General features: G+C 49.6%; 1 long non-coding RNA gene across 1 annotated transcript in view; it reads right to left on the reverse strand.

Annotated features, from left to right (window-relative positions):
• The window catches only part of LOC115069613, a 37,217-nt gene extending 11,346 nt beyond the window's left edge, over window positions 1-25,871 (reverse strand). Inside the window, exons 1-3 of the long non-coding RNA XR_003848864.1 lie at window positions 25,761-25,871; window positions 25,455-25,666; window positions 12,195-12,301 (exon numbers count right to left, since the gene is read on the reverse strand). This is a non-coding gene — a long non-coding RNA (uncharacterized LOC115069613). The remainder of the gene's footprint in view (window positions 1-12,194; window positions 12,302-25,454; window positions 25,667-25,760) is intronic.
• Between the last annotated feature and the right edge of the window lie 1,040 nt (window positions 25,872-26,911).

Raw genomic sequence — 26,911 nt, forward strand, 5'->3', positions numbered from 1 at the left:
GTTATTAAATGAAAAAAATAAAAAAAATTCTTCAAAGCATAAAAATTTGCACCTTAATAATTAGTAGATGTGTAAAACATTACCATTGAAATCTACCTGACGACTTTATATCCATGCTCAGATGCCAAGGAGCTCAGAAAGTTACTGACTGTAACTAGTAACAATCAGATATATAGAGATTAGAAACACATGTCCATCATTGTGTCAATTGTATTAAAAATGAGTTTTTCTGTATGAAACTGTATTTTAATAATGAAATGGAGATCTTTTTTAAAGTTTAAAACCTCATTTAATTATATGTTTTATAGGGGTTATATAGAGTACAATATTGTATAACTGTATCAATTCAACTGTAAACCTAAAAATCTACAGCCAATTTTGAAGGAGATGCATCTTAGCTCTAGAAATTGTTATTGAATATATCAATGCTGTTGTAATGAAATGCTTCTTCTAATTATATGGTTATTAAATAATTAAAAAAAAATTGGCCATTTGTGCTTCTTCTTTTAAGAACATCTGTCTAGCTCATTAGCCAATTTTTTGATTGAAAGGATGTTTCATGATTTTTAATGTTTATGGTTCTTTATATATTCTAGATATCAAGCCCAGTGTCTGAGGATGGTTGGCAAAGAATTTCTCCCATTCTGTATGTAGGCTGTGTGTTCACTGGGAGATAATTTCCTTTGGTGTACAGTGGCTCTTTATGCCCATGAAACCCCACCTGCCATGTCTTGGGATTATCGCCTATGCTACTAGACTTTTCACAAGGACCTTACCTTTGCCTGTATCCTTAAATACTTTTTCTATGGTTTCTTTTTTCTAGAAGTTCAACATTCAGAGTTTTAGATTAAGATTCTTCTGTATGTGAAAATCTAGTTTTCCAAAACCTTTTGTTGAAGAGGCTGTCTTTCTTGCAATGTATGTTTTTGACCCATTTGTCAAAACTTAGGCATCTATAGTCATGTGGGTTTGACCCATGTGGGTCCTCTATTCTAGTCTGCTGGTCTACACACGTGTTTTTGTACACTATCTTGCTGTGTTTGTCACCATGGCTTTGTAGTATAATTTGACACCAAGTATTGTGATACCTGCAGCTATGTCCCTTCTGGTTAGGGTTATCTTGGCTAATCTGGGTCTTTTGTGTTTCTGTATTCATTTTAGGATATTTTAGTATATATGAGATTAAGGCCAGCCTGAACTCCATGAGACCCTATCTAACAAAAGAGGAAAGAAAGAAAGGAAAGGAAAAAAGGAAGGGCTCTCTGAAAATAATAGTGGGATACTGAAGTTTCTCAGTGTCATTGTATCTGGCAAAGGAGAGAAGTGATACTTGTATCTCCATGGTCACAAGGCAGTAAGTTTTTAGACTTAGTTTTCATATGTATCTTTATTGTCCATAGGAAACAAAGAGGAATCGAATGTTTCATAAATTATTTTTTAATATTTTTATTGAACTTTTGAGACACTCATATATTTTTATATCTTCAGACCTCCTCCTCCATCTTCAGTGGACATAACCTTTCTGATTCTAGACTAGGGCTTTTTAGACTCTTGGCACTTGTAACCCCCTTTCCACCTGAGAAATTTTCACATGACCCAGGTATTTCACACCCTGGGTATAGTTGTTTCTCTCTCTGCTCTCTGTATTGCTTCAAGTATGCTTTGAAGGGCTGGTTTTTTGGACATGTATTCATTCAGGCTTTTCATGTCATGGAAGATTTTTCTTTCCCCATCAACTATAACAGACATTTTTGCTGGGTAAAGTATTCTGGGTTGGCATCTATTGACATTTAGAACTGGAAATACCCTGGTCCAGGCTCTTCTGACTTTCATAGTTTGCACTGATAAGTCAGCTGTAACTCTGATGGGCTTTCCTTTGTATGGGACTTGTTGTTTTTCTTTTGCTACTTTCAGTATTCTCTCTTCGTTCTGTACATTTAGTGTTTTTACTATGATAGGTCATGGGGAGTTTCTTTTCTGATCCTGTCTATTTGGTGTTCTATGTGCTTCCTGTATTTGTAGGGGATGTCTTTCCTTAATTTTGGGAAATTCTCTTCTACAATCCTGTTTAAGGTCTGTTCAACACCCTTAGCCTGAAATTTTTCTCCTTCCTCTATTTCTATGATCTTTAGATTTGTTATTTTCATGGTTTCCCACATCTCTTGCATATTCCATTCCTGTTGTTTTAAAATTTTTCATAATCTTTGCTTGAGTGGTCCAATTCTTCAACTTTATCCTCCAGTGTTGATATTCTGTTTTCCGTTTCATTTATTCTAGTGGTGAGGCTTTCCCCTGTTGTTTCAAGTTGGCTTATTGAGTTTTGCACTTCCTTCTTCATTTCTGCCTGAGTTTTCTTCAATGTTTCTATCTCTTTTATGAATTCAGTCAGAAGTTTATCCCTATCTTCTTTCAGTTCTTTGATTTGTTTGTATGTTCTTTAAATTCATTGAATTCCTTGATCATGTTTATGATTGTTCTTTTGAATTCTGTGTCCTGGGTTATCTCTAGGGGGTTCTCTTTGTAGAACTCCTCTACAGGACTGTTGGTGTTTGGTGGGGACATATTATTTGGGTTTTTCATATTATTTTTTTGTTGTTGTGATTTGTCACGTGGATTTCTTCTTTGTGATTCTGATATGAGAAGTAAGTTGAAGCTTGCTTCTGTTTGTATTATTGGTGTGCCTTGGTCCTTTTCTTATTGGTTATGTAAAGCTGTTTGGTCCAGGTTTCAGGTTCTCTCAGGTTTTATTTTGGAGGGAACTGATGGATTCAGATCAGCACCATGTGAAGGCAGGAACCCGGTGCTCTCAAGCAGTCCCCTGTGTTCTCAGCCCCTATGCCAGAGGGAGGCTGGAAACAGGCACTCTCTGGCGGTCTGCTGGGACCACAGTACACAGATGGAGGTTGGAACCCGGCCTCTCCGACCTCTGGTTGTTTGAACTAGAAGTGTACAACCCTTGTCACAGCAGGACAGCATGTGGTCACACCCCCTTGCATCCCCAACCTCCTGCTTTTCATGCACACTGCTGCCTCCCTCCACCATGCCCACCAATGTGCTGGTCCCAGGAGTGCTCCTCCCCAGGAGTCCCCACAGGAGCCTCACTCCCTCCTGCAGATCTCTGTCCAGTGCCACCTTCCAGGGCCTACCCTCCCACTCTGTCCACCATGCTGCCCTTCTCCCTGCTCCATCTCCTGTCCCTCTAGCTCCTGCCTTGTAGCACACCCAGGGCTCAGTGACACTCCTGCTCTAAGAACATAAACTCTCCCAGAACTGAGATCTGGTCGGGTTCAGTCTTCAGGGACGGTCCCGAATACCTGGAAGAAAGTTGGCTCATGGTGCGTGCACAGTAAATACTTGGTGATTGGATGGGTGAGGTCTCAGGTGGGTCACATGCTGGGGGAGGGTGCAGAGGAGGGGAGGCAGGGTGGTGCAGTGATCAGGGCTGGAGATGCACTTCTCCTGGGTAGGGAGGAACGTCCTGCTACTGACCTCTGGCCTGGCTGTCTCCCTCCCCAAACTGGGACCCGTTATTGCCTTCCACCCAGAGAAAAGGAAGTCAGCCCCAGTGAGAGGCCTGTAGTCTGTGATCCATGGCTCCTGGCACACAGAAGAAAGCCTCCCCCATTCAAAACACCCCCTTGTTTTGGTATGGCCCGGTGTCAAATACTAAGTGTAAGAACAGATGAGGAGATGTGGTGTTTTCTCAGTAAATACCGAGCTGGCTGCTGTGGCCTCCATGCCCGCTGACCTGCAAGTGGGACGCCCCGAGGGCTCTTTACGCAGAAATAATGTGCTGTAAGTGGCCAGTGTGTGCTGCTGTTGGGGATCTGGCTCTCTGAGGCTGCTCTGCTGTCCCATTAATTATCCAGCGGAGGATGTAGGTCAGGCCTCCCACGAAGGTGCCTGAGCTCACAGGGCCGTTCCTCAGGAGGGTGTTTTATTGCGGGCACCAGCATCTCAAGCCCAGAAATCCTTCAAAGCAAAGGTGAAGGGGAGAGAAGGGAGCCCTGTTCTGGGACTTCTTTGAGTCCCCACTACAGACAAGGTGCCATCATGTCCACAGCAGGACCTGCTCGCACACCTTGAGCTTCCAGCACGAGGGTCACTGGAATGCTGGGAGGGTAGTGTGATGATTTCAACGTACAAGACTGGACAGAGCTCCCCGGGGCCAAACCACTTCCACTCCCACACCAACATGGCCAGTCAGTTGGGCAGTGGTTCCACAACCCTCTGGAGCACAGGAGGATGCCTTACCCCAGGTTGTGGCCCCAGTCAGCACCACCTACAAATGAGCAATTTCTACCGTGTCCCTTGGTCTCTGGGGCTCCTGCCAGCAAGGCCACCAATGTGGGGACCATAAACTCTCCAGCATCACTTGGTGTGGCCTGTGGGTCAAGAGGGGACTGTCATCGACCCTTGGAGACAGGCAGTTAGGAGGGCTCTTTCTGCCTGCCTGTTTAATGATGGTTCTGGCCCGGGTTCCTGAGGCCACACAGGATGCCTCTCGAAATCAGCTAGTGGCTGTGTGTTTCTAGAACTGTAACAGGGAAGAGAGAGGATTGCAAAATTCCCCATATACAGCAAAGCCTCTCAGGGTTCAGACATCTTGGGGTTTAGTGGTGGGTTCCTCTCAGTGGGAGGCAGGTATCCCCACATTGTTCACAGATGTGAACCCACAGGACCTGCCACTGGCTTGTGCCTGTGTCGAGACCCCAGACTTCGGGAGAGGTGGGGAGGTCCACTTCGTCTCTGTGACTGCAGTCTTCCATCTCAGGGTCCCTGGCTTTTCTTGTGTTTGCTCAGTGACACACTCCCCACAGCACCCTCTTCCCTCCTTTCCCGCCACTGCTGTTTCTTGCCCTGGGATACCCGACCCTTCCCGTTCCCTGTTCTTGGTGGTGTGTGAGCTTCTCAGTGAGGACTAGTGTCTCTTTTGTCCCTGTCCCACTCCCACCCAGGTAACTGACAACTGATGACTCTGCAATTTCAAACCAGAGATGATTTTCTACTCACAGACTCTGGGACGGTCCATCTTGCCCCTCCTCACACTCAAAAGACTTGGAGTTCAGGAGGTGTTTGCTTAAACCCACTGACCTACATTCTCCATCACACAACCATCCAACCTGGAAATGGCTGGGCAGCAGCACTGCCAACACAAACATGACTTCCCAGGCAGCTGCTTGGCGCTGCACTCTCCGCGGCTCCACACCCCTCCTGCCCTCTCTGTCTACCTGGCCCACACACCCTTCAGCCAGGAGAGGGCACCTTGCCGCACCTTCAGCCCTCTTGGGGATTACTGGCCATGCCCACTCCTTCACTGTGGGGTCTTCAGGGCCTGGCTCTGCTCCAAGCTGCATGTATATCCCCCAGGATACCATCAGGGCTGGGAAACTTCACACTTCTCTTCCAGCATTCCATGCAGGCAGACCCCAACATGGAATGCAAACCAAGTGCTAGGGGGTGTGAGCTTGGAGGAAGAGTCCATCCATGCCTGGTTTAGGGACAAACCCTCTGTTAATTAAGTGAATGTGGCCTGGGGAAGGGGGTGATTGCTCTGGTCTCCAGCCACCTCACAGCGGCCTCACTGATCTGAGGTTCAAGGTTCTAACAATGTATATAAAACAATGGCTTAAGGTTGGCCATTACTATAAAGGTTCTTATAAAATAGACCATGGGGACAGCTGGGAGCTGCAGGCCTCTATCCTGTGGGGAAGCTCCTGGGCCACAAAGGCTCCTGTCTGTGCAGGGGGGCCGCTCACCTCTGACCTCTGCCCTTCATAAGGAACATGAGAATGTGCCCAGAGCACAGGGGTCTCCTACACATATACTCCAGTGAGAAGGGAGGGTGGGTTCTGCAGCCTTCAGTGCCCGCCCTCAGGTCTGCACACACTAGGACAGCATGGGGGCCCGAAGCCTGTCCCCTGACCAGCGGCTGAAGTAAACGTCCCCACGGTCTGGGGGCTCCCTTTGTATATCCCCATCTGGCACCCAACTCTGAGCTCTCATCCACGTGGTTCCTAAATCGAGACCATTTGACCTCCCAGTTCCTTCTCAAAACATCCCTGGCAGCTCTCTGGCTGAAAACCCAGTGGCACTAAATGGAAATTTATGTGACAGGCCTCAGGGGGAGGCGGGGAGGGGTTTGTTTAAAAGTGAATTCATCAAGCCACGCTGAGACAGGGCCTGACCCAGACCCTCCGCAGTGAGGGGGACAGCTACATCAACGGGCCTCAGCTGGAGCTTCTGCGTTGAGGCTGGTTGAAGGCTCAGCCACCAAGGCTTGAGCTCTGAGAGAGTGTGGCTCGCCTAGGGCTTCCCAGGAGTCCCCAGAGCAGCTCCAGTTCTCTCTGCATCCCTGCCAGGTCCTGACCCAGACAGTCATCTGGTGTTTCTTTCCCAGACTCCCCTTATCCCTATCTTGGTGCCCATGCAGCCTGGGGCCTGCTCAAGGAACTTGCATGCTCTGGTTGTCCACAGAGAGGGAGAGTGTCTGCATAATCCAGATCAACCAGCCAGGGGCTGAAGGGGACAAGTGCTGCCACGTGGCCCTGAGACCCCCTTGACTAACAATGAGACATGAACTTGAGAAAACAGAGCTCCTAGAAACAATGATTTACACCTGTGTGTGTGTGACTTCCCCAAAGTCACCAAAATCCCAGTCTTCCTGAATGAGGAACGTCAGAGCCATTCTGCGGGTGCCAGAGGGGAAGAGCCAATGTGCCTCATCCTAGAAGGTGGCCCCATCACTCACTCCCCACGCATTTTCCCTTGGTTTGTGGGTTCCCTGTTGAACCCCCACTTCTCTGCCTCTGGTCACATGAATTTCATGGTTCCTTCCAACACCCCTCCACCCAGCCCCTCTTGGTGTGCTTGATACCCACTCTGCCCAAGTCGTGCCGGGACCAAAATGAATGCAACACCAGCAGCTGTGTGCTCTCGGGTGGGCGGCTGACCTCACCTTAAGCACTGAGTAGACTGTGCAGTGTGTTGGGGTGTCCCAGGCAAGGAAGAGACAAGAAAGGTCTCAGACCCCAGGGGTGCACGCAGGCAAGATGTCCCTGTTCTGTAACCCCAGGACCCTGCAGGTGGAGGTTCCATCTGTTTGTCTCCAAGAGCACTTGCCTGTTTGGCCCTAATGCTCTGCCACCACCTGGAGTCCTCACTCTGCGTAGCCAGCTCTGAGCCAGATTTAACACGGCATGAGTGTCCTCCAATGGGCCAGGAGGACCCACCTCCCACTGGGCCTGTGCCCACTGTCCATCTTGTATCCTCCACCCCTCTGCCTCGCCTGCTCTGGGGCAGCCCAGTGGCCCTAGGCAGACCTGTGGCCAGACCAACTGTCAGACCCCACAGCGGCACTGGACTCTTCTCCGCCATCTGGTGGCTGTACTCTGCAACTGCTGTAGTCTACACCCCTGCCCTGAAGCTGACCACAGGGGCCATGCCCAGTTCCCCTGAGGGCCAGCCCAGGAGCCGTGTGTTCACAGCCTTCTCTTGCCTGGAACTACCACTTCCAGCAGGGGGGTGTCAACAGTCTGTTTGGTCTCCTCCAGTTGCCAGGGCTGAAACAGTTTCACTGGTGTTAAGGCTGCCATGTGCTCAGAAGGGAACCCGTCTTAGGGTGACTCCCCCCCAATCAAACCCAAGGTATTCCTGGGCAGCCTAAGGCCTTGGGTACCTCCAGCAAGAACCCATATGACAGACACCTGTCCCCTGGATCACAGAATGCACACGATGACTTTTACCTCATTGTTACTCAAAAGTTTTAGTCTGAATCAACCTTCTCAAGAGGCCTGCCACACGCATGCTGTGGTTCCTGAGTCCTGTGTGAACAGACTTCTGATCCATTGGAGTCCCTTCCACCAACACTGCCCTCCTTCGTCCTCATGTGATGGTGTGTTTCTCACCCAACTAAGGATGGATGGGAACCTACTGCCAACTATTAAGGGGACCCTGGGACCAAGCGGGACACTGTGCCGGTATCCAGGGGGCACAGGAAAGTGAGGGGTGCTGAAACCTGAGCTGACTGATCACCTGGCACAGAGTTCAGGTAGCCAGGCCCTGAGACGAGGCCATGTATGCCAGTCTACGTGAACTTCCAGGACAGCAACCCTGAGCTCCTGCATCCTCCCCCAGGATGGTGATGGACCAGCTCTTGGTGGGGCTGGGCCAGCTCTGGCATGTGGCAGATTCAGAGCTTCCTACAAATAGAGCTGCCAGCAGAGGCTGGGGCAGAGCTGGAGCTTGATTCCCTGCAGCATAGCTACTCCTGTCCCCACAGGTAGGGCCATACGCCCACACCCAGGTATCTGCTCCCCTTCTGGGTCAGGCTGCTAGCTGTGAGGCCAAATGTCATGGCCCTGAGTTCAGCAAAGAAGCCTAAAATCCTGTCTGAGCATGTCCCCAGTTCCACCAGCAAAGAGATGTGATGGGGGGGTCCACAGGGTGCTGAGCCCTCATCACCCAGGAGCCCCATGGACGCTGCTCCTCCCCTGCCAGTCCCTCACCCTGCTGAGGGCACATTGAGGCCATGGGGATGGTGACAGCTTTGTTAACCCTTTGCTTGATCTCAATCAAGCTGTGGCCTTCCATGGACCAGGGCAGGGGATACACAGAGGTCTCAGCATGCCCACAGCCCTCCACTCCAGACCCACAGCTTGAATTCCAGGTGGCCACACACTGTACTGTCTCCATAGTGACAACCAAGAGCCCAAGCTGCAGAGGAATGGACACAAGAGCCCCTCTCAAGACTCTGTCCCATACCTTTCCCTGTGCCCCAGGGTTGGACTGAGGAAGTGGCCAGGGCATGTCCCTGACAGGGCTCACCACCTGGAAACCCACGCTGGGGTGCACCCAGCTAAATGCAGCAGTGGGTCAGATCCTATGGAGGCTTATCCCTGAACTCCAGAGCCCTGGAGAGGAATACCAGCCCTCAGCAGGTCCACCATTTAGACTGCTGGAGAGAGGGCATGCCCTTGACCTGTTCCTTCCAGGACAGCACAGGAGCCCCCGGGCTTGAATCTGCAGATAGCACAGGAGTGCGCAGACGCAGCAGGACTTTCTTATTGTACGTACTGTTGGGCTTCATACAGACAAGTTCTTGTGTATTGCTGTACTTTGACCACATTCACTCCTCATTTCCGCTTTAACCCCACTTCCCCCCTTTACACTGGTCTGCTTCCTCCCTCTGGTCCTCCCGTTTTCAGCACACACACACACACACACACACACACACACACACGCTATGGTTTTTATGTTTTACATACCATAAATATAAACCATATATGGTTTATATATTCATAAAGAATTTCAAGTGAAAAAAGATGTGGTATTTGTCTTTCTGCATCTGAATTATTTTGCTTGATATGATGGTCTGCGGTCACACCCATTTTCCAATAATGGCACAATTTTGTTCCTCTTCATGACTAAATAAAGCTCCATTGTGTATATGCACCACATATTTTTTATCCTTTCATCCAGTGACAGACACCAAAGTTGGTCCCATGACTTGGCTATTGCGAATGGGGCTGCAATCAATGTGGACATGGAAGTGTCTCTGTAACATGCTGACTTGTTTTTTTTTGGGGTCTATACCCGGGAGTATCCTGGGTCATACAACAGTCATCTTATTTTTGTTCTAAGGAAACTTCATATTGGTTTCCATAGTGACTGTGCTAATTTACACTCCCACCCCCAGTGTATAAGGGTTTCCTTTGCCCCAACCTCGCTGGCACTTGCTATTTAATTTCTTAAAGACTGCTGTTCTGACTGAGATGAGACAGAATCTCAGTGTAGCTTTAGTTTGTATTTTCCTGATGGCTAAGATGCTGAACATTTTTCATGTTTATTGAACATTTATATTTCATCTTCTGTAAACTGTCTGTTCATTTCATAAGTTCACTTATTAATTGGAGTGTTTGGTTTGGGGGTATTTAGATTTTAAAGTTCTTTAGTCTAGATATTAATCCTCTGTCAGATATATAGCTAGCAAAATTTTTCTCAATTCTGTGACTGTCTCTTCATTAAATAATTGTTTCCTTTGTTGTACAGAAACTTTTTCATTTCATGCAATCCCATTTATCAATCCTTTTTTAAATTTTTATCTATTATTTTTATTTTTATGTGTATGTGCTTATTGCCTGCATGTAAGTAAGTGAGCCCGTGTCCTGCATGTAAGTAAGTGAGCCCGTGTCCTGCATGTAAGTAAGTGAGCCCGTGTCCTGCATGTAAGTAAGTGAGCCCGTGTGGGCTCTCCTGGGACTGGAGCCTGCATGTAAGTAAGTGAGCCCGTGTCCTGCATGTAAGTAAGTGAGCCCGTGTCCTGCATGTAAGTAAGTGAGCCCGTGTCCTGCATGTAAGTAAGTGAGCCCGTGTCCTGCATGTAAGTAAGTGAGCCCGTGTCCTGCATGTAAGTAAGTGAGCCCGTGTCCTGCATGTAAGTAAGTGAGCCCGTGTGGGATCTCCTGGGACTGGAGTTACAGACAGTTGTTAGCTGCCATGTGGGTGCTAGGATTCGAACCCAGGTCTTCTGCAAGAACAACCAGTGTTCTTAACCGCTGAGCCATCTCTCCAGCCCCTCAATCCTTTTTTCATATGTGCATGTGAATGTTTTGCCTGCATGTATGTAAGTATGTCCATGTTGCCCGATGCCTGAGGAGGCAAAAGAAGGCACTGGGTCCCCTGGAATTGGAGCTATGGACAGTTGTTAGCTGCCACGTGGGTACTGAGAATGGAACCCGGGTCCTCTGCAAGAGAAGCCAGTGTTCTTAACCACTGAGCCATCTTCCCCAGCTCCCTCCCCCATTTATCAGTTCCTGAGCTATTGAAATCCTTTTCAAGAAGTCCTCTTATCTTGAAGTGTTTCCTCTAAGTTTCAAAGTTCCAGGATTTTGACCCATTTTGAATTTTTTTTTTGGACAGGGTGAGAGATGAGGCTCCAGTGTCACATTTCTGCATGTGAATCTCCAGCTTTCCTGGCATCATGCTGAGTAAGGTATCTGTTTCTCCATGTGCAGTTTCAGCACCTATCCAAACTTGTGTGACTGCAGCTGTGTGGGTTTACAGGGTTCTCTGTTCTATCCCATTGATCTACACGTGTTTTTGTTGGTACGGGTCTGTGGTGTAACTTGAAATCAGTTATCCTGCTTTCTGTGTGTCATGACCTCAGACTCTTGCCCAGCATGGTGCACCCTCTACAGCAGCACACAGAGGCTCTATGGGGGCACACGGCAAAACCACAGGAACACACTAAGGCTCTGGTTGGGCCCTCTACATACACCGTGTGAGTGCACTGTGATTCTGGCATGGTCTTGAGCATATGCCAAGGAAGCACATAGATTCCAGCAGGGAGTGTCTGCTTTGTGTCCCTGGGGCACGCAGACATTCGGACGTGGTATTCAGCATATCCCACAGGGGCACACAGATTGTGGCAGGTCCTTCTGTGTACGCTCTACAAGCTCAGAGGCTCCGGCAGGGCCTGTAGCAACGTACCTGAGCTTGCTCAACCCAGCTCTGTCCCTGCCATGTGATTATAGAGCTGTTTTCTTCCTTTGGATCCTATTAAACTAGGGATGGTGGAACTGGGGGAGCAGCTCAGCCTAGCACCTGCCTGACTTTGGCCAAGGAAGACTTCCTGGCAAACCTTTCATCCCAGGCAAACAGACAGGTGTCACCACTTTGGGAAGATGCCTCTGACAAATTACTTCCAAAGTAGGTTCTACTTGGTTGTTTTTCCTTTTCTCGGCCGCTTCAACAAAAGCAGTAGAAAACAAAATGAAGTCAAGAGGAAAGCTGCTGGATTACTAGACGGAGCAAAACGCTCCCAGCTCCCTCCGTGGAGGGCAGGAAGCATGGGCAGGGTGCATGCCTCCTCCTTGCTCAGGAAGGGGAGTGCCCTGGGGATCTGGGGCATCCATCAGAGTCTTCATGACCCATCCAGACATTGAAAGATTCCTGGATCCCCAAAGACCAAGTGATTCACAAGGCTCATATTTCATGTGAGACGTCACAGTTACTTATTGGGAAAACAGCTTTTCTAGAAGAAAGAAGAAGTCCTCCTCCTCCTCCTCCTCTTCTTCCTCCTCCTCTTCCTCCTCCCTCTCCCCTTCCTCCTCCTTCTCTTCCTCCTGTCTCCAGTCTGCCTGGCCAAGGCCTGCATTCCACTCCCACCCTGGTCCCTGGGGCCCATCTCCTACCTCCTGGCTCACAACTTCGTCCTCAGGTCACAGCACAGAGGAGTGGCCCAGGGCTCTTGCAGTTCCTCCCATGAGGTGCTCTGACCCCCGCCAAGTCCTTCGTAGGGCTATGGAGAAATATGTTTTTCTTTTAGACATGTTGACCTATTTTTTAGAAAGCTTTCAGTTTAGGGCACTTGTCATACAACAATAAGGAGAAACTCTAATCTGAAAACGCCACAGATTTTCTCCACCCTAACAAATTGCGCTCATGACTGTCTGTCCTGCCTGCTGTTGGTCTGGCACATATACAGTCATCCCAGGGGAACAGCCACGCCTGCAACAGAAGTTTGCATTTGGCTTTTTCCAGTTAGCGCATCCTGAAACTTTGTCCGTATTGCTAATCTTCCAAATTATTTCAGACAATGGGGCATACCGCACAGTGAGGGGGTGCAGCGTGGTTTGCCCTCTGTCCTCTGACTCTGGCTTTGAGGTCACTTCTCATTTTCCCCTGGTGGTCAGCGTTGCAGTGAGGTCTCTGCATGGTCAGGATTATTTATGGACAGTCTCCAACAGTGACACTTCAATCACTTCTAATGACCTCATGGACAGTGACAGTGATCATGACAGCAACTGCAAACACCCTAGAGACAGGCACTTTATGAGCCTGGCTGAGCCAAAGAGAACACACACTGATTCTGTTCTGTGTTTTTCTTTCCACAGATTCAGATAGCTACATGGACCAAATGCCAGTCTGAAAATAGCTATGAAGTGCTCTCTGTGGGAAAGGCTAAAGGGGCCTCCAAACTCCTCCACACAGGTGATGCAAACTCCATGGAATAGTCAAAATAAGCTTTTCAGATCTTAAAATGAACTAAAGACTTGCAGCAATCCAGAAGCATTTGTTCAAGAAAAAGTCTGACTCTCGTGGTGAGCAGTGAGACTTGTGGCCTTTGCCTGGTCCTGACACCCCACCTGAACCCTGCAGCAGCCTGACCATCTGGGTCCCCTGGATCAGGGAAGCCAGGCCCGTCTGTCCACAGTGATGGTGACTGAAAACTGCAGGTTCAGCCTAGGATAATGCCAACGGGGCCACAGGACTGGGAAAGAAGCAGGCTCAGAAAAACTCCAGGAACCATGGGCTTTGGAGTCGGCTTGCACGCCTAGGGCTAGCACACGCTCCAGGCCCTGCATGTGCGGTCGGAGGACTGAGGCGGCCTCAGTGCTGGCCATTCCAAGGTTTCTGGTGAGCAGGAAGTAAAGGCTTCTGCACCATAGTTACCTGCTTGTTTGAGAGTTGAAGATGCACCCCAACACTCCATAGCACCCCTCTGCTAGGGCTGTGAGAATGCCAGTTCCAGGAGCTAAGGAAACCTCCGTCCAGCTGTGAACCTCACACTGACAACTGGCTCAGAAATGCCACCCAACAGGCAAATCCCAGCCACAGAGCAGGCGGCTCAGGTGTTCAGAGCTGGCATATTATTGAAAGGTCTCGGGCACCATAGAGGATGTTGAGACAAACTTCCTAGAGGCTACAAGATTTAGTTAACAGTATGGACAGACAGCAGCATACTGAGGCTCCGAGGAGACAGGCAGCGTGGCAGGGTCTCTGAAAAGAGGAATCAGAACCCTGGTGACAGAAGCAGGGTCTCATCTTACACCTTTCTGAGGATGGTCTGATTCCCAGGCAGGAGGCAGGGAAGGAAATAGGGAGCCCATCAGATTATGTGGCCACCAATACCCTGTTTGATGTAAACTCACTTTCCAAGTGAGAGATCCAGGCACCTGGGAGTCTGTTAGCTAGGGGCTCAGAGACAATGTCTCAGCAGAGTGCTGGTAAACATCTGTGTCAGGGGAAGGCAGGTATTGTGGTCTGAGGAGCAGCTGGGTTCTAACATTACTTTTCTTTTTCCTTTTGACACAGGGTCTCTCTATGTAGTCTGGTCACCATGTAGGCTAACCTGGAACTTACTATGTAGACTAGACTGGCCTTGAACTCATTGAGCTCTGCCTGCCTCGCCTCCTAAGTGCTGGAATTAAAGACGTGTACTACCACGTCCAGCTTAACATTACATTTTTACAATTATATTGTTACATTGTTATAATTATATTTAAATAATTATATTGTTTAAAATGCTCATGAAGCCAGGCATGGTGGCGCATGCCTTTAATCCCAGCACTGGGTAGGCAGAGGCAGAGGCAGGCAGATCTCTGTGAGTTCAAGGCCAGCCTGGTCTACATAGTGACTTCTAGGACAGCTGGGCCTACAGGAGAACCTGTCTCAAAAAGAGCAAAAAAAAAAAAAAGATGTTCATGAAGCCAGGGTGAGGGGGGACATTATGGGGGAACTAGAACAGTCTCCACGGACACTGTCCCCAGGAGGCTCATGGAAAACCAATGTATAAAGGCAGCTCCAGAGGTGACTATGAGGACATTATGTCCATATCTTTGTTGGTAACTTTTTCTAACTTAAACAATAATACCCATCAGTGTTGATGAGCTCTCCCTGTAGCAATCTGGGAGACAAAGGAAAGGGAAAGTCACATTGTGGTTACAAGCTAAGCTTCCCCACTGTTAAATGGAGTTTGTAGTCATGGGAACTCTGTTGACACACCGAAGGGCAATTGTAGTTCCCAAGGCGGCCACTGAAGAGACACTTCAGGAATACGTGGTAAAGAGGGTTAGAACGGTGCATAAACAGCGCCTTTCAACGCCAAGACAGGCTGAAATGGAGAAATAAAAGACTTAAGACGTATTTAGGAGAGGGAGAACAGTTACTTCAGTTAACAGTGCAGGGGCCACTGAACAGCCGCATGGAAAAGAATGAAGCCATACCCTACTCCAGCCGCATGCAAAAATTAATGAGAAATGGACCAAGCTAAAAATTAAAATATTTAGAAGAAAAGAGAGGTAAATATTCATGATTTTGGATCAGGCACTGATTTCTCAGATGATACCAAAAATGTAATAGACCAAGAAAATCACAGATAAACTGAACCTCATCAAAATTAAAAATGTGTTTGACTTAAAGCATACTTCTGGACACCTGCCAAATGTCCTTACTGTTCTGTGTCATCTTGCTGTGTTTATTGACATGTTGGCTGCTTCTTTTATATATTTTTTTTTCAGAGCTGAGGACCAAACCCAGGGCCTTGTGCTTGCTAGGCAAGCGCTCTTCCACTGAGCTGAATCCCCAGCCCCTAAACGTATTTTTTAAGAAGCATAAAAACAGTACACAGGATAACAGAAAATACTAGGAAAATCACCTATCTGATAAGAGATTGGTGTCCAGAGTAGAGAGTTATCACAGCTCAACAATAAAACGGCAATACGACTTTTAAATAGAGAAAATATCTAAAAGACATTTCTCCACAGAAAGTGTCCCAATGGCCAGTGGGCATTTGAGATGCTCTGCACCATGTCGTTAGCAAAATGCAAATCGGAGCAGTCCCACCCGAACACTGCTGGTAGGGTTTGCATTCCATAGCCCAGTGGTAGCCAGACAGCAGCAGCAACCCACCCGTCCACCAGCTGAGGGATGGAGGCATACATGATACACTGGAGTGGTGCCCCACAGAAAATGAACTGATACACGCTTTGCAGCATGTGAAACTTGAAATGCTCCGTGAAATGAGTCATGTACAAAAAGCCACATATTCCATGATTCCATTGGTATGAAATATTCAAAATAGGAAAATATATTGAAAAGGAAATTAGACTTTCAGGTTCCAAGGGCTGGTGAGGAGGAAGGGACAGGAGTGAGGCTATTGAGTTTTCTTTGTAGAATGATGGAATGTTCAAAAGCAGATAGTGATGGTTGAAAAATATTGTGAATATACTAAAAGCACAGAATTGTGCACTTCAGTGGGTAACAGTGTGTGCTGTGTGATGGCACTCTGATAGAGAAGACATTTATTTGTTATTAATATTTAGGGACAGACCTGGGAGGACATGAACAGTTACCAGTGATGGGAAGATGTTCCCGGGATGAGAGGACACTGAGCTGTTGAAAAATGAAAGAGTATTTCTAATTTAAAACGAGACCATGAATAATTGTGAGCTAATTCCCCTGTAAGCAACAACTAGAATTTCATCAGCGGCCAGAAGGCCTTCCTGGCCATAGCCTCCCAACCAGCCATGCTGAGGGTGGCCGCTGTCATCCGTCTGAATTGACTCTTCCCCCTCCTTCCAGATCACATGTGCCTTTGCGTTTACCCCAGATGCGCAGTCTGAGCCACTTTTGAACTTTAGTGTCAATGGAACTGAACGTGTATAGTTTTCTTCCGCCTGTGTTCAAGGCTCAGCATGCTGTGAGATTCCAGAGTTGCCGCGTTTTTACTCCAAGTCTGAGATTTTACTGAGAAAACACACCTCTGTGAACCCTTCATTCACTAGGGTGCAGATTCTAGAACATCCTAGGCCCCATGGGCACAAGTTCACAGGAACTCACATCCTTAACTTCATAGGAAATGCTCCACTTTTCCAGAGTGGTTGACGCATTTGAGACTCCCAGGTTGTGCTGTCCACTCAGCCGTACCTTCAGCAACATGCTGCACGGCCAAGCTTTTCCACCTTGCCAGTCTGGTGGGAGAGTGACAGCATCTCACATTACAGCTCGTTTTGCATTTCTCGGGCCACTGGTGAGGTGGGGGGACTGTTCACCAGTTTATCGGCTGTTTGGATGTCTTCCTTATGAAGTACCACTTAAGCGCCCTTTGTGTGTGTGGATATGTGTGTGTGAGTGTGCATGTGTGTGCATATGTATGTGTTTGTCCATGCACGTAGGCATGTATGTACATGAGTACTTATGTGTTCATGCGTGCGTGTGTATATGTATGTGGGTGCGTATGTGGGTGCCTTGTGTGCATGAGTGTGCATGTATTTGCATGTGTACGTGCACTGGGAATTGAACCCAGAGGCCTTGTACATGCTAGCCAGTGTTTTGCCACTGAGCTATAACCCCAGCTCCATAGAAATGTATACTTTTTTTTTTTTTTTTTGGTCTTTTTGAGACAGGGTCTCCCTGTAGCTCCAGCTGTCCTGGAACTCACTATGTAGACCAGGCTGGCCAGTGGGTCCCAGGTTGCCATGCCTTATGGTCAGACTTGAGACCCCATGGTGAGCAGGGACCCAGGGAGCTTGTGGACTTGGCTCTGAGATAATCAGGAAAGACCAGTGCAGTTCACAGCATGGCACTTGAAGCCTGCCCTGAACCCTACACAGGCTTCTCCTCCTGCCTTGGAGTGAGGACCATCTTTTGATCCCTGTGGCCTTGGTTGGTGTTATGACCAAAACACCTAAATTAGGAAGGGTGGGAAGGCCCAGGACGGTCCAGCTGCTCTAAAGTAGTCCAATTGTGTGACCATTCCCACAAGGACAGCACTTTTTTTTTTTTTGCAAATGTGAATTTTCTACCTTCTCCTCTTCTGTACCAGAATATGTCCCTGCAGGGCACAGGCCAGCTCTGTTACTATGTTTAGCTCCCAGTGAAGACACGAGAATGGGCATTTGGGCCTCAAAGGCCTTCTTATACCATACCAGTGTCTGGCAGCCCCTCCTTCCCTGGAAAGCTCACTAAATCCTGACCAGTACCAAGAAGGGCCCCATCCTCTCCACGGTGAGTCCACCACTGGTAGCTCCTTGGCCTGGAGGGTGGTAGCTGGAGTCAGCACTTGCTGCAAAACCTATAGGGATTCAGGTACAGGGGAAGGTGCCAGGCGATTCTCCAAACACATGTGCAGGAGCCTGGCTACTGTGGGCCCCATCACACCCCATCCTAGTGAAGGTATAAGAGGGGCATTTAGGATGCTCCAGGGCCTGGGCCTTGGGTCTGAGCCTTCTATGTGATGGCTGGGAACACTGGTCCTTCCTGTCTGTGATGGTTTGAATGAAAATGTCCCCCATAAGCTCCAAGTATTTGGACATTTTGTTCCCAGAGGATGGCACTGTTTTGGGAGGTCTTCGAAGGTGTGGCTATCCTGGAGGAAGCACGTCACTGGGGGTGGGCTTAGCGAGTTCTTAAGAAGCCTTGCCAGATCTCCAGTTGCTCTCTTGCCTCCTGTGCCTGCATGATGATGTGAGAGCTTAGCTTCTGCTGCTCCTGCTCCAGCCACCTCCGGCCACCATGCCTCCCTGCCATGATGGACTGTAATTCCCCTGGAACCGTAAGCTCAAATAAACTCTTCCTTCTATAAATTGCTTTGGTCAGTGTTTCTATCACAGCAACAGAAAAGGGACTAATACAGTGCACTGTCCTTCCACCAACCAGTGCCCCCCTCTCCACCTCCTTCTATTTCCCGGCCCTGCCCTGCTTCCCAGCGGGAACTGAGGACACCTGGTGACGTCCTCCACCCTTCTCCATACAAGGCAGGTTGGTCTTCACTCTCCCCCTACCCTGTGGTCTGACTGCACAGGCTCAGCTGTCTCTCTCCCATCATGACCTGCAGAGACAACAGAGCCTTTGACTCAGCACACTCAGGCCTGTGTGACACTGTCGTGCTCCAGTTTGGCTCTGGCTGCCCAGGATAGGCTGCCTGTGCCCTTGTACAGAAACCTCAGCATTGGTCTGGCTCCTTCCCTGCTTGCCAGTCCACTCAAATTCAACACCTCCACTGGCTGTCCAGAGGCCTGCAGCATGTCCAGGTTACTTCCTTTTAGGAAACTATCCCAGGCCATTTGGAGGGCCACACTCACCCTCCTTGGGGAATGTCTCCCTATGTGGAGCCCCCCCCCCCCCCCCGCTCTCTAAGGACAGGTAGAGAGTGGGACCTGGAGCCAGGTAGAGGAGGGCGAGGTCAGGACCAGTCTGATTGGTGTCCTGGTAGTTGCAGAGTGGACCACAGTGTCCTAGACGTACAGTCCTGGACAGTGGTGGTCCTTGGGGGTTTCTCTGAACACCTTTGTCAGACGCCTGTACTACCCCATCATGGAATTGGTTCCCAGAGGTGGGCAGTAGCCATGTTTGCTTTTTCTAGTTGAAAGCAGGGTTTTCTGCCCTCTAAAACTCCAAGCTCTGTGTGTCTTCTATGTCCTGTGCCCCCACACACACTTTGCAAAACCCAGGCCCCGGGTAGGCAGAAGTGGATACCACCATCTCTTTAGTCCCTCCCCCTATGGTGTCCCGTGACATGCCTGGGCATCTACACCAAGGTCCTAGTGGCTCCAGGAGAGTCACTGGAGGGGGCAGGGAGACAAGGCCACCTCGGGATGCCTTAGAGGCCAAAGCTGGAGGTACAAGCCTCCTACGGACCTGGAGAGATGGCCTGGGGTTCAGCAACAGGAGTGTTGGATCACGGAAGGGCTCTGCCCTGCCCCTGCCCCTGCCCACCAGCTCTCACCTGCCTCTTTGGAGGAGGAGGTCGGACCACAGCCTGGTGGCATAGTAGGCCTCCAAGGACCTTCATGACCCCTGACCTGATGAAATCCATCAGCATAAAGATGATGGAGCATCAAGGCCTGTGTGACCCCAGTTCCATCCTGGGGTAAGAGGAGGGCAGGGCGCCCTATTAAAACACAATTTGAAAACACATAAAAACAACGTGAGGTTGAGTTCTTGACATGGTGAGTGGAGAGAGAGAAACACAAAACTTCAGGAGGAAGCGGCTTCACAGTGCCCAACACAGGCATAATTAGAGACCTCGCTGGAGTTCGGCAAATGAATTATTTACAGTTCTTCAGAGGGGAATGATTATAATAATAACTTTACAATGCCCCAATTAAGCTATTATGTTCTTTTCCTCTGCTCCGGACTCCTCTGAGGTCTGTCATCAGCAAGAGGCAAGAGTGAGTGAGCCTTCCGCCTGCGGGCAGCACCCAGGGGGTGGCATGTGACCTCACTCCTCTCAGGGCCCTCGAGGTCAGATGGGTGGATGGAAGGCTGTGAGGATGGCACTGTGGGCCCTTGAAGGGGCTAGTGAGCCCCTTCCTTTCTCTCCTGTAATCTAAGGTGCTCTGCTGGCCCACGTCAGAGCTGGGCAAGGTACAGGACCCTAACAATCTAGGCCCAGCTGCTGCAGCCATCTTGTCTTAAGATAAACCCATAGCACTCAGCAAGGTGAGGGCAGCGGGCACTAGGAAAGAGCCCCAAGCATGGAGGGGTGCAGTTGTCTTCTCACCCTGCCCTGCAGCTACTCTCCTGTGAAGCCCTACATCCCAGGGCCCACAGGGTGCAGATCTGCTGTCGGGTGGTAATAATCCGTCTCCCGAGAACAGAGCCCTGGCCCAGCAGCTGAAAGGGTCTCAGATACTCTGAGACTCTACAAGACTGAAGATTCATTTTATTAACCTTCCTCTGACATGGGCCTGGGTCCTGCCAACTCTCCCTCACCTCAGGTCCCCTAGGCACAGCAGCGGCAGGCCTGGGCCCTCTGCAGGTCAGCAGGAGCCTTAGTGGCCAAATCCAGTTATCTTACCCAAGTCCTCTGCAGTAGATGGCCATGCCCCGTTCCAGCCTACCTGTAAAAGTCCCTTGCTATGGCAGCACAGGTAACAGCCCACATCCTGTCCATGGGGAGGGGGATGGGGATGAGGCCATGCTAACGGCATCACACAAAGAGCTCCAGGGAATGAGAGGAACAAAGACACTGTTTGAGGGACCCTCAGATCAGCTGCTTCCTGAGTGTGCCCAGCTCAGGGCACACCCTGCCCCCCCTCACCTGTCTCCCCTACCCCTCAGTGTGGCCACCCTACAGCAGTGTCCCATCGTAGGCAAACTTCCCCGCCATTCCCTAGTCTTCCCAGTTCCGGTCACTCTCTGCCAACCTTGGTCAACCTTCCTTAGGGTGAGGTGGGGCAAAGCCAGCTGACTATGACTAAAGATCCAATCTGTTAAAGGAATGAAAAATCGGGGCTGGAGAGATGGCTCAGCAGTTAAGAGCACTGGCTGCTCTTGCAGAGGACCTGGGTTCAGTTCCCAGCATTTACATGGTAGCTAATAACAATGTGTAACTCCAGTTCCAGGGGATCTGACACCCTCTTCTGGCCTCTGTGGGCATTGCATCACACATATGCACTTGCATACATGCAGGCAATACACTCACACACATAAAATAAAAACAAATAAAATATTTTAAAGGAATGAAAAATCAAAAAGTTCAATGGCAGACTAAGGGAAAATGTTAGCAACATCTATCACAGGGATAGATGTCACTAACCCTAACTGTCAGTATTCCTTGAGACAAACAAATCAGTAAGAAAAGGGGTGGAGAGAGAAGTAGATGGTTCAAAATGAGACGAAACGACCTGTCTTCACTCACGAATACAATTAACTATCAGAATGGTGATAGCTGACATTTCTCATCCACTGCATGAGCAAAACATCAAAAATGACCACCTTGACAAAGAACATGACTGGGGAGTGTGCTGGTGGGATCAAAGTGACCTATCCCTGCACAGGATGGCCCAGCATCTCACAAGACCACCCACTATGCCCACTTTCCCTAGCCAGGAATCTCTAACCTAGGGATTCCAGCCCCCCACCCCCAAATAGACTCCACAACATGAAACACACGAACAGTTCCAACACTTAGGGGATTTCTTGTAATTACAAAATATTGAAAATAACTTGAAAGCCGGGCGTGGTGGCGCAAGCCTTTGATCCCAGTATTTGGGAGGCAGAGGCAGGCAGATCTTTTTGAGTTCAAGGTCAACCTGCTCTACATAGGGAGCTCCAGGACAGCTGGGGCTACAGGGAGGCCCTGTCTCAAAAACGATGAGAAAAGAAGGGAGGGAGGGAGGGAGGGAAAGGAAGGCAAGAAGGAAAGAAAGAAAACACCCCTGCCCCTGATATATGTGTTGAAGTAACAGTGGTTGGATGGACAGAGGAATGCTATGCAACCATGAAAAGGGTGAGAACGGACAGGAAAAGGGCAAAGTGAGATGATGTCCACATTCGTACGTGGAATTACGTGGAGCAAGAGAAAGAGAAAACACATTTGACAATTTCTGCAAAGGGAAGTGAAGATAAGCCAGACTCTACAGAGGCTGATCTCCTAACAAGGTAGGAATGCGGAGGTCCGGAGGAATCAGTACTTACCCGAGCAGGTCACATCACCGTTGAGCAGTTTTGATGTTTTGAACCAAGTTTGTGTTTTATGTATTCAAAGCTCTGAATGAACCAAAAGGAAGAAAAACCCCTAACTGTCCGCAGTGAGAACAAATGCACCATGTGCATCAAGGACAGACACCATGAAGGTGGGGTGATGCTTTGATCTACAAGCCCTTCAGCTATGTAACCTTGACACACAATGAAGAGGTGGATCTGTTTCTCCCCTCCCTCCAACGTGGAAGTCCCTGTGACTGCCTGGGAGACTAGAAGATAGAAGTAAGGCGGGGCCAGCTCTGGGAATGTGCCCGGTAGCCTGGCAGCCCCCACCTCCTCTCCCGGAGCCTGAGCACCAATGAGAATTCCACGTTCATTTGCTAGAGACAGAGTCACAGCAAGGACTCAGGGCATTAGACGTGGCAGACTCATTGGCCATCCATCCAGCCATGTGGCCTCAGCCTCCGTGCTCCAGCAGAAGGGTGCTGGGCTGAGTACAGGTGAACTTGACAAGGTGGGTATTCTTCCTCTAAGGGTCCAGTCTGAGCCCTCACACATGTTGCAGAGAAAGCCCAGCAGGGGGCGCTGGGGAGCAAAGGCGCCATCTTGGACAGCTGGCTGGGCCAAGAGGGCTCACTCTGACAGTCATGGGAGACACCCAAGCAGGAATCGTCCAGCTGAGCACAGTCCACCCTCAGCACTGCTGGGCTGAGATGTTCTAAGCTTCTAGATTTGGGGTGATTTGTTATACAATAATAGATAACACCACAAACACAACAAAAACGTTGAAGTTTTTTCTGAAGAAAACTTCGGTCTACAGAGATGTTTACACTGGAAAGCTCACCTTCGCTCCGTGTGTTTGCTGTTGAGTGACTGTGTGAACGTTCCATGTCTGTCGCTAAAGGAGAACTAACACAGGGAAAATGTCTTCCTGCTTCATCTAGTCTTTCACATGTCAGACCGACTGACACAGGAGGTCCAGGATGCAAGCCCACGTGTGCATGCGTGTGCCTGTAGGTGTCGAAGCACTGCCCATGGAGAAAACCAAGACACAGTGCTGCACAGGCTTGTCCTCTGAGCCAGACGCCTTCCTCCTGAGCTCAGCTGTGCCCACTTGCAAACGATCGTCACAACTGTGCTTGCTGACTGCTGACACCTCCACATAGAGGGAGGGTCATGGGACCCTCTGAGTGTCTGTCAAATGCCTGTGGTGGATATCTGACCCTAACTGCACATGGCCTCAGGGAAGAGCTAGGGTCTCTAGGCCCTGAAAAACTAAAGGAGCAGGGCTCCATCTATGCACTACAAGAAAGCCAGTATCCATGCTGGGTAAAGACTTTCTGGCTCATCCTTTGGGGTGAGCACCCACTCTCCTGAAAGTGACCATCATCTATGCTCTGTAAGGAAGCCCAGTGAAACTCAGTGGTTCTCCAGAGTGAACTTGGGTGCAATGATACTTTGGTTGTCGTTGGGACCAAGGGAGGAGGGGCGTTGGGAGTTGCAGCCACATACAGTCTCATCCATCAACAGCAGACACTGGTGACCAGACCAACGTCTCTAAATTCCCTTCTCTTTTAAAGAATCAGCCTCAGAAAAAAGGGTGGGTTCTGGGGCTGAAGCAGGAAAGGGTAGGTGCAGAGGTGAAGTATGCCAGAGGAGCCTGGAGTCTCTTGTTCTGTCACAGAGGAAAAAAAGAAACGTGCTCAAGAGGCCAGCGAGATGGCTCAGTGGGTAAAGGGGCCTGCTGCTAAGTTTGATAACCTGAGTTCAATCCCCAGACTCCGGGGGGGAAGGAGAAAACCGACTCTAACAAGTTCTCCCCTGACCACCACACAAGTGTCATGGCATGTGTATGAACATGCAGAGACACATACAGTAAGGAGGTTAAACTGCACTAAAAATTAAGTGCTTAAAATATGATGGAAACAGTGACTTGCCAGGAAGTGGATTTATCTTACTTTGTGTGTGTGTGTGTGTGTGTGTGTCACAGTAAGGAGATTAAACTGCACTAAAAATTAAGTGCTTAAAATATGATGGAAACAGTGATTTGCCAGGAAGTGGATTTATCTTACTTTGTGTGTGTGTGTGTGTGTGTGTGTGTGTGTGTGTGTGTGTGTGTGTATTGATGCCTGAGGAAGCCAGAAGACGGTGTCAGACCCCTGGAGCTAGAGTTCAGGCCCCTGACATGAATGTTTGGAACCAAACAGAAGAGCAGCAAGTGCTCTTAACGCTGTGCCATCTCTCCAGCCCCACATTCATGCAGGCAAAACACTCACAGGCATAAAATAAAAATACCAGGTGTGGTGACGTCTGCCTTTAATCCCAGTACTTGGGAGGCAGAGCTGGTGGATCTCTGTGAGTTCAAGGCCAGCTTGTTCTACATAGTGAGTTCCAGGCCAAGTGGGGCTGCAGGGAGACCCTGTCTTTAAAAAAAACAAAACCCCAAACCCAAAGGTAAATATAAATAAATAAGTACATAAGTGGATACATGTTGGAATGAAGTCAGGACAGTAGGGACACTGGAGCGCCTGCTAAAATACCACTGTGGTCAGTTTCCTGCCTTCTGCCAGGGGAGGGAGGGAAGTGGCGTCCCCATAGAGATCCAGGCTCTTGCCCAGCTAGAGGTGGCTCCCGGGGCCCTGCACCAGCCCATCCAGGCAGTGGCTGGTGCATGCTGTCTCAGAAACTGTCACACCTCAAGGCAGTACTCACTTGCTCTGGGGCCTGCTTCTCCCATAGTCTTCAGGCCCTGTGTCCCTCTTTGACCCTTCATGGAGGGCTCAGCTGTGGCTGACCAGTGGCACCAGACACAACGGCAGCATCTTACAGTGAGCAGGCAGGTCCTCCCTAGCCTGGCTTGTGAGCTGTTCCATACGCAACACTGCAAAGGCTAATTCCTGGAGTACAGGACTACCGTCCTCAGAGGATGAAATGGAGGCGGGGTGGTGTAGTATGAAAATACACACTAATGAAGTGTTCTCCTCACCCTGGCCAGGGTCACAGGGGTAGAGGAGGGCTGGGGCTGGGGGAGGGCTGGGGAGGGTGGGGGAGGGTTGGGGAGACTAACACATCAAAGTTTCTGACTCACAGAGCCTCTGGGCTTGGTCCCCAAAACTGCCCTTGTGGTTGGTTCAGAGCAAAAGGAGATCTCATAATGTTTGCAGCCCTGGAAAGGGCCACCTTGACCTTTCCATGGCCTAGAATTAACACCCAGAATGCTCCAAAGCACTTTAGAACATCACCTTTCTCCTCGGTGCTGGAAACCTTCGCTGGTCTCTCAGCCAAGGATGCAAGCCCAGCTTTCCAGGGGGGTTGCAGAGGGCCCTACCAAACGGTGCTCTTCCTGTGAGGATGCACACAGGTTGGCAACAAGGAGCATCGCAGAGTCCCAGGAACACTGGAGAGATGGCAAACTGCTCACCCTGCTCTGGTCCCCCAGCTGTTGCTCTTGACACTGGAACAGCAAAGCGGTAAATTAACGAGGTCCAAAGACTCAGGAAAACAACTCAGGAAAACAGCCACTGATTAAGACCAAGAAGCCCCTTTACCTGCACTGGGGCGCTCCCCTGCCCACTGCTTCTCAGGCAAAAAGCTGTGTCTCCTGAAGGCTCAGGAAGCCCACAGAGAGCTGCTCCCTTTAGTTCAGAGGACTCAGACAGCAGAACCCTGTAGGGAGAAGGCGGGTCAGCAAGGCGGAGGGGAGGAGAGTGCAGGAGTCTGCTTCCTGTACTCACAGACCTAGCTGTGGCTCCTGTGTTCTGATTTTGATTTCTCAGGACAAGGTTCAGTCATTACAGGTGAGCGTGCACCCCAGTCATGCTGGCACCGTGCCCTCAAAGACTGACCTCTAAATAGCTACATGTTCCCTGCCGAGGAAGGCATGACCTTGCCAAAAACATTTCCCAACCTATGTTTCAACATATGAGATGGCTCCAGTATTGTTATGTCCCTTTTAAATATGGTTCCTGCTTAAACTTTGTGAGGAACGCCTCAGTTCAGGCCTGTGGTCGGCTTTGAAATAAGAGAGGTGCCAATGGGAGGCCAGTGGCCGTGTAGTGGCCACACTCAGGGAGGCAGAGGGATCCCGGCAGGTCTCCAACTCATCTCAGTGTCAGGATCTGAGAGTCAGAGTGCGGGGTACCCGTGAGTGGAGTTCCCACACTGGGAAGGAGGCTTTCCAAGAGTTGAACTCTTTTCAAAGTCATAAACTAAGGGTGGGCTGATGATCTAGTCCTCCAGCTCACAGCCCTGGGCCCTTCCTGCCCCTGGACTAGAGCTTCCAGAAACCACAAGTATCTAAAACACACCATGAAATGAAGGTTATGGTGACACCTGCTGGGAGGGGCCCCACCCTGAGACCCCAGGAGCCCTGTCAAATGTCCTAACAGATGATGAGTGGGAGGGGCTGGCTTGTCAGATGTGCTCCAAAGAACAGAGTCAAGGAGAGAGTGCTAGAGAGACCAGGCCGGCACAGACTAGACATGTGGCCAGCTTAGAGCAGCCTCTGGCGGCAGGAGCCTTCCTGACACCCGGGGACTCCACTCCCAGCCCCCTCAGCTGACCTGCGGGTCTCAACATGTGGCCTTATCTCTGTAAGGACGGTGCACCCACGTCATGGCTCGCCCTTCGCACTGTGGGAAGACGGTTGGTCACTCTGTGCTGAGTATTTGCATCTGAAGCAGTGGGGGGCGGGGGAGCA

The sequence above is a fragment of the Nannospalax galili genome, unplaced genomic scaffold, assembly GCF_000622305.1.
Source record: "Nannospalax galili isolate Female #2095 unplaced genomic scaffold, S.galili_v1.0 scaffold453, whole genome shotgun sequence".
NCBI classification, from domain to species: Eukaryota; Metazoa; Chordata; class Mammalia; order Rodentia; family Spalacidae; genus Nannospalax; species Nannospalax galili.